Source organism: Apostichopus japonicus, chromosome 8, assembly GCF_037975245.1.
Source record: "Apostichopus japonicus isolate 1M-3 chromosome 8, ASM3797524v1, whole genome shotgun sequence".
NCBI lineage: Eukaryota > Metazoa > Echinodermata > Holothuroidea > Aspidochirotida > Stichopodidae > Apostichopus > Apostichopus japonicus.
This window is the reverse complement of record NC_092568.1, coordinates 21276614-21289783: the sequence shown is the minus strand read 5'-3', so window position 1 is coordinate 21289783 and position 13170 is coordinate 21276614.

The following is a 13170-nucleotide window of genomic DNA, read 5'->3' as shown; positions in this document are numbered from 1 at the left end:
AGGAAAATGTATGTTTGACATATGAAAAAGGAATTATCTTGAGCAATGATTTTAATGCATTCGAAATAGTGACAAGTGACAAGAATAATACAAATCCTGGTACTTAACTGGTACGACTTTGTCAGACTTTGTCTTAGTAACCCTCAGTATGTATAACATGTAAATTAATGGTACAGTACCGTACCGTATGACATAATAAATACTATTTGAACGCAAGAATGAGAAAAAATGAATGAATGAAAAGTCTAACACACTTTAGTTACGAAAGATCGAACTATATTTTACCAGCCTTTTTTTGTTGTGTATATCATGTGACGTATCGCCGTGTGAGGTCTGTTATTGTTTATCTACATTGTCGAAGAGTAAACAAACTCCCATTCGCGATTTGATGGACTCTTTCGTAAGCGGGGTAGTGTAGCGGGGGGGGGGGGGGTAAGGAAAAGACTGGTTTCTATTTGAAACTCGTCAACCTGCCTGCAGTGGGAGCCAAGGAAGTGTCAGCCTGATGACGTCACCGAGCTTCATTTTCCACAAACTGACAAGCAGTGTAGGCCTATATACCTGTCTATTTGATATTTTGAATACTTCTTGTACATAGGAAGCATTCGCGCTACAAACCTGATCAACTTAGTGAGAATGAAAACTACAATAGTGGTCATTTCTATACAAGGAAACGGCAAATGGTCAGCCATAACCCATCGTTTTTTTTTTTTGTCATGATGGTGTATTATATATTACGTTTTACCTCATCATCCTAAATGACTGTTAACTTCTGTTCCGAACCTTTTTCTCCTGTTTGTGAGTTATACCAAAACACGGCTTAACCCTTTCATAAAAGCTGAAAACTAACCGGAAGTATATATACGATGCGACCCTTTGTAATGCATCTTTTAAAAGTTCCATTAACTGAATCGTTCAAAGCAGGTGTGTGAAAATAACACACACACATACAACTAATTGACATTCGATACGTTTATCTATGTGCTTCGAATTCATTATATGGCCCATTGACCCCATTGGCCCATTTCGGGGAATATATTTTGTACCTTTTTTTTTTTTTTTGGCACTGCGCCAAAACATCACTTCTCGCACTTATTAGCTCACCTGAGGGTGGGTCTAAGGACGGAGTAGTCACTGCGCTCCTCTGCCGGGGAAACAAATAACCGAGGAAACCTGCAACCGATTTACCGGACGACGGATAAGGGGGTGGATGGACCAAGGAGCGGAGAGAGAGAGACAAGGGAGAAAAGGTACCGTGTTATCCAGGCTCATCCGGAACTTGCAAAGTATAGCATATATGATGCCTAGATCTAAAACACTGAATCTCTGCCGCAGACAACTTTGGCACTATATATAGTCTAAGAACTATATAGTAGATAGCTTAAGCTGGAATTTGGATTGGAATTTTGTTACTTTTAGTTCTGTCTGGAATCTCATGCTCCAGCGATTCCTTTATTCACACCAAACTGTTTACACTGGTTTTGATAGTACAAGTTTTAATCATCGGTTTTATGGCTCTTTCCCAGAGAATCTACAATGTTTAAGCAATTCAATGGTACGGTACCTGGGAAACCCCCATATTAGTTTTGCTATTTTGCAATCAAATGCACCCCAGCCTATAAAGTCTGTAAATATCTTAGTGTATCTTTTTTTGTGTGCAAGAAGGGTAACGCTTCCAACAAACAGCCGATTATTTTAAACCGTCAAAGATTCATCATCCAATGAGCACACATACGATCCTTACCTATATATGTCACTGTACTATACACAATAATAATAATAATAACGGTAAGTAACAACTATACAGAGCTACATTATTTCAGTTTTGTTTTCTCGTATAGAGGCATTAAACCATACTGCACTCACGTGTCCCAACATGTAACCTTGCAGGAATATGAAGATTGAAAACCTCGCCGACAGTATAAAGTTTTGGCCGAGCCATCATCGCAAGCTAAGCCTTGTATTGATACGTAAAAACATCAGATGCATGTGATCACATTGGTAAACTATAAAAGATTCACATGTTTTATATTGTAGTGGCTAACCGTAAACACACTAAGATATTAACTTAACTTTCTGAATATCGAATGACTATCGGTTCTATATATTGCAACTGGTTCGTAAAGGACACTCATTCTTAAAGGCCATCATCATTATTGACCAACTCACGCTTAAACACGTTAGAAAATGCTAAATTTGACAATTCAATGTAATCAGGGACGAAATATATTTTAATGTATGCCATTAAACGGCATGTTAAAGTTGGAACATGAATGACCCATCAATTGACCTTCTGGTATATTTGGGGGTCAAATACTGATATGACCTTTATTGGGTCTAGCGTGATTCCAATACTAATTCCATAGTTGTATCGTCAGTGAGTGAGTGCATGGGTGATGGATCGAATTACAGGCTTATGTATAATGAGTAATATATGATATTCGATCGCTTGCGATATTGTCAAAAATAATGTCACGAATATTCTCATATCATGAACTTTGACCTCATCACATTACAATAGCATAATGTTATATTTATATATAAATATGGTATTCAGACTATCATATCGTGATTATATTTAAATACCCTTTTGACATCCTATTCAAACTAACGGTAGTGATATTCCTATAGTAACAGGTGTATCTCTACGTGGGCCGCCCTCCAGTGGAGAGCACCACGCAGCTGTGACAGCAGGTTACCATCAACTAACCCACAAGCAACTGAAAAAATAATAATAATAATAACTGGTGAAAATGATTCAATGGAAGTCAAAAACAACTCGAATCCTATATAGATTTGTTTTTTTCGTGATAAATGTTGTGTCAAATACCACTTAATATTTTCTAATGGCAGACATAGAAAACAAAAACAGGCCTAAAAGTATGCTAGGCGTGGTAGGTTTTAAAAGTATCTTTGGCCTCGTTGACTGAGATCTCGTGATAAGGTTTTCTCGTTTAAATAACAAAATGAACTCCAAAGCTAAAAGCAGTGAGTCGTGCTGTCCTTTCTGATCATTTCTATAGATCAGTCGCCTTTGGGAAAACAACGAATCAAAATACAAGATGGGCTGGAGAAAAAAAAAGAAAAAGTATGAATAAAGTAAAAGCAGTTCAGAAGGGTAGCCTATATAGCTGCTGAAAAGAGTGACGTCACCTATAATCGTGTGAGGGTCTTAGCGTGTGTGAATGTGTCATATTGATTGGCTACTTCCGTCTATAGAGTCTTTTATTTTCCATATAAGATGTGCAGACTTATTTGTAGCCCTCTTTCCGCGCATTATACCCTCTTCTTCTCATATCCCGAAACTTTAATCTTGTGTAGGCAAGTTTACGTCAGTTCTCTCAGCGTCGATAAAAGCGATGCTGAACAGAAGAGATCATATCAAACTGTTTCATATTCCCTTTGGGATATCAAATTCACAGGCAAATCCGTCTCCCCTCATTTACCATACCCCTCATATACCCCTCATATATCCCTCATATACCCCTCATATACCCCTCATATACCCCTCGTATAGCCCAGCAGCAACCTATCACTCCACCCCTCCCCCCCCCCCCCGTCGCCTCTTTCCGTGTTGATATAATTGATGAACGAGACGGTAAAACTAAGACGTAATTATTCTCCTGAACTATTACTATTAAATTATATCTATTATTCAAAGCCGTGAAGGACACTTTATGGGAATCAATATCATATATACTGCTTCACATGGGCAAATCCAACAGTTGTTTGAAACTGAACATTTTCAAAAATATCAAAGAGGCTCTCTAACCAGGGAGTTGTTCCATAACAACCCTGCTCTAACGAACTCGTGACTAAAAACCGCTACCCTCCCCCCCCCCCCCCCCCCGTTGTGAATGAAACCACACAATTGAAGTTGGTGGCATCATTTCACGTCAGAATTAGATCTCGTTATGACCTAATCATATGTGCCATACCTATACATTTTGTTTAGAAATAATTTGAAACACATGCGCATTTTTTTTTTTGCGGTATATCTCATCTTAGTTTTTCCCTGCCAAGACTATGCTGTGACGACATTGCTGTCAGCAATCGTCGATCTCCGAATTACCAAGGCGACGTAGGTAAACTTCCTTATTTAGTCAATTTACCAACGACAATGTCAGCTGGGGTCCTTGTCCTGTTAATGTAACCTTTAACCCCATAGCAGTTAACGTTAAAGGATTTCCCTAACGCACAATAAATTGAACTCCCTGTGGAACCTTGATGAAAACAAGAGGCTTCGAGATCCTACAAAACCATAAACTTGTTTTTCTGTGTGTGTGTACGTTTGTGTGTGTGTATCGTAGAACTTGAAGTTTACGGCGCCTTTTTCTTCGCTGCATGTTCATGATTTATATGTAACCCTGGCTTTGTTTAGATTTGAGAGGTATTTGTCACCAATATAAGCTGCTCGAATGCTCCTCCAAACCCAAGATTAATCCCTGTTTTTGTAAATCAAGACTTCTATTCAAAATAAATACATCGTGGCCAAGATTTAGGTAAGAAAAATACGAAAGTGTGTGAATTACGCTTGTTGTGAACAAACTATACGCTATATAATATGTATATATGGCTATAACGCCAAGAGCGTTTATCGTCAACAGTGTTAAAAGAAATCCTTGCGAAAGAGGGATAATTTCCGCTCTATTATAGAAGAAAAAATTGTGGTATGTGCTTATTAAAACAGTATATGTATCGGTATGCGAACTCATATAATGACCGTTATTATTTCATATATGTGTTTCGATTAAAAAAAGGTTTCTATTAATGCAAGCCAATGGAACCATGCATATATACTTTGGTAAGAAGTCGTTACCCGGTTTGCCAATGGTCCTAACGAATTTGTGCAGTGTAACAGATATAGGGCAGTGCTGCATCATTATGTAGGCCTATATAGGAGGTTCTATATTTAAATATTTTAATTGATATAAGACAAAAAATAAATTAAAAAATTGATAAAAGTTCAAGTTTTTTGGGGCCAATTTTGAGAGTGCATAACTCAATTCTACTAAATAGAACCTGCATAAAGTAAAAATAGATAAGGAAGAGAATTACGTTTTTAAATCAATGCCGAAGGTTAGTAAACAAGGGCACATATACCTGACCATTTAAATTATGTGCATGCATGTGTGTGTGTGTATGTTTATCCTGTCTTCATGGATGGTATTTAGTATTCGACCACTCACACGCGGCCATCTTGAGTTTAATAACCTAAGAGCTTGATATGGAGGGTCAAATCAGTGTTTTCGAATCCTCCTATCTCCGCGCTTTTGAGTGCATGATCAGGTTATGCGCGGCGCATAACTTTTAGGCCGTGGCTATTCTTACGACTAGTCGTAACAATTATTTATAAACTATTCTTACAACAAAGGCGAATTCAAGCGCAGTAAAGTAAATAAAGCAACTGCGCATGTACGTAGGGGTAACCCTAACCCTAACTTTAACCCTAAACCCCAATCCTAACGCTAACACTAACCCTAACCGGAAATTATTGTTACTCCTGGTCGTAAAAAATAGTTCTCCTGTCATAAATATAGCAACTGCGCATGCGTAGTCGGAAATTATTCTTACGAACAGTTGTAAGAATAGCCACTTTGTAACTTTTATACGCTCTCTCAATCCTTTCAAATGGAAACAGAGTATAGATCTATACAGTATGTTCGAGAGGGGAAGTAAGGGTGGGGGGGGGTCGGCCTTTATGTCTTACATGGGCCCGCGGAATGGAAATGTAGATCACCGCTCGGGGCATCGAGGTTATACGTGTCGTACACATGATGACATTTTTGTGTGGTTGGTAAATCGATGCCATATTCGCGTTCCATGGAATCATACATTTCGGTCACATCTCATACGTATACCTTTACAGTCTCACGTACTGTATATCATATGTCACACAGACACAAATATCAAATAGCAATGAACGGTGAATTATCATTTCTATAATTGTTTATTCCTTCTGAGAAATACTAATTAACTCTCACATTTCAAAGGATTTGATTTATATACATCTAACCAAGCTGAAATAGTATCCGAAGATAATAATATCCTTTCTCACGGGCCACAATGAAGCGAGACGGTGATAACAACACTTTACGTAGATATCGGGGTCGTGAACTGTGCATATAGTTCCTGATCTCAGATTCCATTTACGTAGTGTTCTAAATTTAAACAGTTGTTCGGCAACACGTTTAAAGCAACCATATACAGTTGGTACGAAGGAAGTTCCGTTTTATTCCTTTCACGAATTTAACCTTTTATGCATAAAATTTCGTTATTCTATATATTACGGGTCGGGGGATATATGTTGGACTGAAATCAAGCTGTCATTTTCACTTGCGTCTCGCCAGAGCTATACGAACCCATCAGCATTATGAGTCTTGGTTTGATGCAAACTGCTTGAAACAGAGTTAGCTGGTATTTACTAGACGTGTACTGAGCATGTTCTGGAAGCGACAATTTGGTGTCCAGTTTTGAGATGCTCGCAAAAAGTTGCCCGTAATGATGTTATAGAGAGACAATCAAAATGTTATGCAACCTCAGTTTGTGTGAGCTGCAATAAGAAGTAATGCTGGCGGAAGAGAGAGAAAGAGAGAGGGGGTGGGGTGGAGGGGAAGCGAAGGCTATAATTTGTTGGTAGTAGTAACAATTAGTTGCAATCTAGTTTGTAAACTGAAAAGAATGTAATCGGTCTAACACTGGCAACTATATACTGTTTCATGTTTCATCCCCTTCCTCCTCAGATCTCTTCTCAATCCCAAATCTTCCTCTCTCTCTTCTCAATCCTAGCTTTTCCCCCTCTCTCTCTTCTTAATACTAGCTGTTTCCCTCTCTCTCTCTTCTTAATCCTAGCTCTTCTCCCTCTCTGTCTTCTTAATCCTAGCTCCACCCCTCTCTCTCTTCTTAATCCCAGCTCTTACCCCTCTCTCAATTCTTAATCCCAGTTCTTCCCCTCTCTATCTTCTTAATCCTAGCTCTCCCCCTCTCTCCATTTAATCCTAGCTGCCCCCCCCCCCTCTCTCTCTCTCCTTAATCCTAGCTTTTCCCCTTCTCTCTCTCTTCTTAATCCTAGCTCCCTTTTCTCTCTGTCTTCTTAACCATAGCTCCACCCCCCCCCCCCCTCTCTCTCTTCTTAATCCTAGCTCTTGCTATATCGCTTTTAATGACTTGTCACATGATCCGCTCAGTAGGAGAGAGGAATTCAGCGTCTCTCCTTTCTTTCGAAAACAAAGATACCGGTTACGAGATCTGTGATTTTATTATCCGAGAAGGTTTGATAATTTGGGGTGTGCGTGGTGCGGTGACCTTGAATGATTTCAGTGCAAGTGGGTACCACTCTCCCCTGTTAACAGGCGATATTTGAAGAAGAAGAAGAAGAAGAAATGTCAAAACAACACAGACTTTCTCCCTGCCAAAATAGACGTCGTTAGAAAGAACTCGATCACCTTCCCATTGTAAACCAAAAGTATTCGGCGATTGTCGAATATAATGGCATGTAAATGTATCACCGTCGAAGCAGATTGAAAGTCCATTTATTTAAAGGGAAGAAAATATATAATCTACGGGAAACTGCGATAATCTAGATACCGTTTGACCTCCTAAAGTGGATGGAGGAAATTATGTTAAGATATAGCCTATTTGGTGGTTCAGTACTTGCTGTTTCAGGCATGTATCATGAACCTGTCTAATCTTCCCTACCCCACAAGCACCACCACCAGCAGCATTTGAACATTATGTTTACAACTTAAAAGAGGTACATTGCAGTTATCGGTAAATGAAAGGGTCCCCTACACGGGAGGGGTGGGGGAGGGGTGTGTAGCTGCGGGATGACCTCCGATACCTTTTTTCACAGCAATGATTTTCACGCGTGCATGGTGTCCCAAGGAGCGGCAATTTCGCATCCACAAATGATTATTTGCCTCCTGCTCCCACCCCCCAATTCCCCACCACCCTTCCTGTCCCCTTCCGCCCCCCCGATCTCAAACCTATGTGTGGGCTGCCTAATGACATGTCACTGTTTTATTTTTCAGGCCTTTATTATTGTACATTCGTCGTTGTATAGTGTTAAACCATATTAAACGAGTCCATTCTTTCTCTGCTGCCTCCATGTATACGAATACAGTGCTTGCTTAGACAATATCAAGGCCACATCAAGTGTGTTTCATTGTTATATATGGAGGTCAAACTGAAAGGACATATAGTTATATATTCTGATAATGCAGGGTTGTTCTTAAAACCTTTCATTAAGTGAATCAAACCGTGTCGAAATGGTTAGAATTATTACGCCCTGCAGCTATCAGTCAGTGTTGTATGTGCGTGAGGGTGTATATATTGTGTTCTGTATATACCTGGTTATAAGTCATAAGTTATAAGATCATCATGTGTAGTATCTGTTCTTTTTCGAGGTGTATGGTGATACACACCCGACGATGATCACACAGTCACAGTCTCGATGCAAGGGGACTGGGGTTGAGAGCAGATCAGTCTTTCGGTAGTTTGGTTTTCGTGCCCAGGTTCTTTCCTGGATGACTTTTCTTAAAAAAAAAAGTACCTTGTTATAAGTCATGGAGGTAAAACAGTGATATACTTTCAAAGTTTTGTGGTGAGTGTATCATACTGTAGTGCTTAGTCAGGCTAGGGTAGTAGTGTACTACAAAAGCCGCAAGGGCTATGCGTGACCGACAAACAAGACCACGTGCCTAACCTCACGAAAACAAATGTTCGTGTGTGAATGGTACCTGTAGTGAATTACTCAGCTGGCGTGACCTTTGTGGTTAGCCGCATAACCTCAGACATAGTCCAGGTACCTTGCAGTGGTTGTTAAACAATGCCATTATAGGGACTGTCCCTAAATACGTACCTCTTTCGTCAACGTCATCTCCCATCAATCAATAACAAAAGCAAATCATCCTATTTTAGCTAGTATTATAACTTGTCTGCACTGGACGCGACAAGCCATACTCCACCATCTCAAACGCAAAATAAACCCCATAAGTGATACTACATGCGCAGCTACATACATAAGAAATAACTAAGCTAAATACATTCTCATCATTATGATTCGTAAACTGTACATAGGAATGTATTGTACACACCGAAAAATACAACTTGTCACTGACAACTTTGAGATCAAAGTTTTAGCGATATGTGTATGTCACATTAGAATAGTATAATTTAGTTAATTTGTATTTGTATGACAGAAGAAGTCAATCTGTCAGCTGTTTATTTTAGAAAGTTTTTTTTTAGTAACTTTTACTTTAGTCAATGCTGGTTGTTGTTGGTGTTGGAAAGTAGTATCCAAGGATGTAGGACAATTTACATAAACCCTAATCCCTCTATTCACTACAAAAATACAAGGTAGCATAATTGAGTATGTATACAAAAGAAACATCACCAGGTCAGGGCATAGTATAATAATACAAAGGTACAGGGTAGCATAGCATAGCTAGTGCACACAAAAGAAACCTACCAGGGCAGGACATAGTCAAGATGACAATGTATTGTATTGCCAAGTTATGCAAATTGATACACTATTAATTATGTGTGACATCACATCCAGCCAGTGAAGTGAGTGTTGGATAAGATTTTTATTCACTCTCCAAAATACCATCATCGGATTGAGTCCTGCTATATCTCTTAGCTGAAAAAGACGGAGCTACAATATTGTGATTTTCATATCATGGGGCACAGGATCCTATATATAGGATACCTGTATTGAAGCCTGGGCTGGCATACTTTAATTAATATCTGGCATTTAACTGTGAAAGCTTGAAACACAATTTTTCCCTGGAGATTCCAGTATCACACAATATTTAGTGTTCTGGATAGGGCAGCTTGTCGGCAGAGTTGGGATGGAAGTACATCACCTGACCGGATAAAGTAAAGCTGTATTGCAGAGCTCGTCTGACAGTTTAAGAACTGGAACCATTTGCCACTTTCCTCTCACATTGGGTCGAAGACCGGAAGCTTTTGAGGATAGTTTTATCACCGACTATAACACCTACCACAACCTGATATCAGCAACCACGTGTCAACAAGTATTGTCAACACCTTTAGGCAATATTCGTCATAGTGACAACTCAGAACTCATTTTTTTTTTTAATATAAATGTTAAATCAGAATTTCATGATGTAAAGGGGGGAAAGCTCTTCATACTAGAAGAGGTAATCTCATTCTTTTATAGAGAAAAGAATATCCAATTAATATATATTAAGACTAAATTTATACGTGCCAGTTTGCTCTCTCGCAATTGAAAAAGATCCAGGGGTATCAAAACTTTGGAAAGTCTTAACCTTTTCAGTAGTTAAGCTAAATCTAGTATATGTTATCCTCTGGTAAAGATTGCGCCAAAGCAATCTGTTATCTCTAAGTATTCAGGAGTCCTACGTGTTCCTAAGCAGTATTACAGAACGCTGTAACCTTTATTTTGCATGTTCCTTTTTTTTATTATTTTTAGGAGAAAGTTCCTCCTCAATAAATACCTATTCACTTAAGAAGTTGAATTTATAAAACTTGTTCTGCATCATTAGTTGGTTGGAGTATTTCTTTTTTACATTGCATATTGATTTTGGATAGCCGCTAGGCGAATGTGTCGCATTGCCACTTGCATTCTTTTTGTGGGTGACAGTGTATAGTTGTATTAGTAGGTAGTCTGTTGATATAAGCAAACACATATTACTGACCGAAAAGGGAACCCAATAATGTGAAGGCACTGGTAGCGAGCAATAAAACAAAACAACAAAAAAGAAAAGATAAACAGTATGCACTGTCTATGAAATGGGATAACGTATGTGTGTATGCGTATAATTTGACTGACCGGGGATTTATACACGCACCTGCGCAGTAGGAACCATGTTGCGGCTTATGGTAGGTATATACGTGTGCATGAGTTGCTGAGGTACTATAAACAAGTGATTTATTATTACTTAATTAATGAAAGCTTATAAGATCTTACCAGCTTAAAGCCGCATGAAAGATAAAGTATGTAAGGTATATTACACGTATAATGGAATAAAGTAATCATACACACAATTATAAGGAAAAAAGAACGGGGGAAAAAGAGCAAAACAAGAACTTGCAGCGCACGGGTACCCCCATGAATGATGTAAAAGTTACGAGGGATTTCTTTCAAAGGCAAAACACCATAGAAAAACTTCCTGCAGGGAATACTGCTTGTGTACAGTGGTCTCCGCGTTTGAATTTCAAAGAAGCAACGCTGAGCTATATTGTGTTTTGAAATGTTGCATTACCCAGGTACCGAATATAGGAAAATAAGAACTTCAGAAATGTACAAAAAAGAAAGTTCGATTATAACGGTCCTCGGCATAAAAAATAACTTGAGGCACTCTAAGCCCCCCTGTTGGTGAAGGTGATAATGTAAACATACCAGCCGGATTAGAAACCCCTAGCACTAAGACTCTTGCTAAGCTTCTTATTGGACGCGCCTTGTGTTGCTGTCTTCTTTTCGAAGAATTAGAAAAAGCTGCTGTATACCTTTTAAATAGCTTTTCATTTGCGTAGCCTTTTCAAAGGTGAGAAAGGTCACGAAAAGCCCACTAGAGGAAAACAAGTAACTACTTTTCTCATGCTATACATATGCGGGTGTGTGTGCGTGTTTGTGTGTTTGTGTGTATGTCACAACCTCCAAAGGGAAAACCCGCCCGCCCCTCGTGTAGTCGAAAACTAATTTTCATGCAAATACAATTGCTGCATCATGGCATAAATAATGATTAATTCCACCTTTTGCTGCATCATGGCATAAATAATGATTAATTCCATTTTTTGAATTGTTATATTTTAATCGTAAAAACAACATCGTAAAAATGGCTATAATGTATCTTTCAAACTTGCTCATCCAATCACAAAGAATTCACCCGTCCGTTATATAATATAATATTCTGGCATTGTTCGTGATTTTACCCTTGCCTCAATTTGTATGGTGTATATATATACAAAGGATTGAAACCACAAACAGCGAATTGGTAAGTTTACCTACCCACAAATCTGTTGTCTTGAAAAGTGTCCTGTTTACTATCATATCTAAGTTTAGTATCCAGCGGTACCACTGTGTAACAAATTTGGCAATATTGCGACCACATTGAAGAGGACCAGTTTATGTGATGGTGCTGGGTTAAGAAGTGTCTCTCCCGTGTCGGTCGTGGTGTGAAGGGACCCCGGGGGGGGGGACTTAGGGACAAGTGTGCGATTGGGGTGAATGATGTAGGATAAAGCCAAGGGTATAAAATTGGGGTCGAAGGAAGAAAGGAGGTGTAGAGCCTCTGTATCAACGTAACAAGGCTCCATGCATGATCAATCTTGAATTTAAGGACAATGTCTGTATGCGTTTGGTGAGGAAAAGGAGTAAGGGTGTAGTTTATTTGCAATTAGTCTGAATCAAATTTAATGCTGAAAGTGGAATAGCAAATTCATTTGCCGCTTAGATCGGAAACACTGACACCACTGCCCCTCCCCACCACCACTTGTCTGTTTGAACTCGGAAGAGTGGTGAATGGTATATTTTTTTCCTACTTTATTTTCACTTTCTTTCTTCCTTTGTTTTTCATAATATGGTCGCTAGCTCGATAAACTTTACTTGTTTTTCTAGTGTCCTGTATGTTTTAACTATTCTACATTTTTATTGTAAGCATGTACAGACGAAATAAATGAAATGAAAAGGATATAATGTAAAATATAAACTATAAAAAGAATGTAGTACGTGTGGATTGAAGGTCGAGACTTTGTTTTGGACAGATACAGGTAGGGGAGGGAACTTCCGAATGGCCTTATAACTCTGTTGGTTTGTTCACACCAAATTGACAGGGATAAAAAGATTTGTCTTTACAAAGGTTGTGCATAACCGTCAATAGAAATGTCGACTATCTTTCTTCATGAATGAAGTATATGGCAAACATGGAAGTACTACCATAACAAGGAAAGGCTTGCATGACAGCTAAATATTTAGTTCCTCAAATAACATCTGGAAAAGGGTGGTACACGATAGGAACTATTATTAACAAACCAAAAGCGGTGTGTATGCTGTTTGACATCGTTTCAACACAATTCAAAATGTGATTCACTTATTGTGTAAAGTCAATATTGTGTTGTATTACGAATCTTTTAAGTCACACCCTATACTATTGTCCCACTATATAAATAAGTCTGTACATTTTA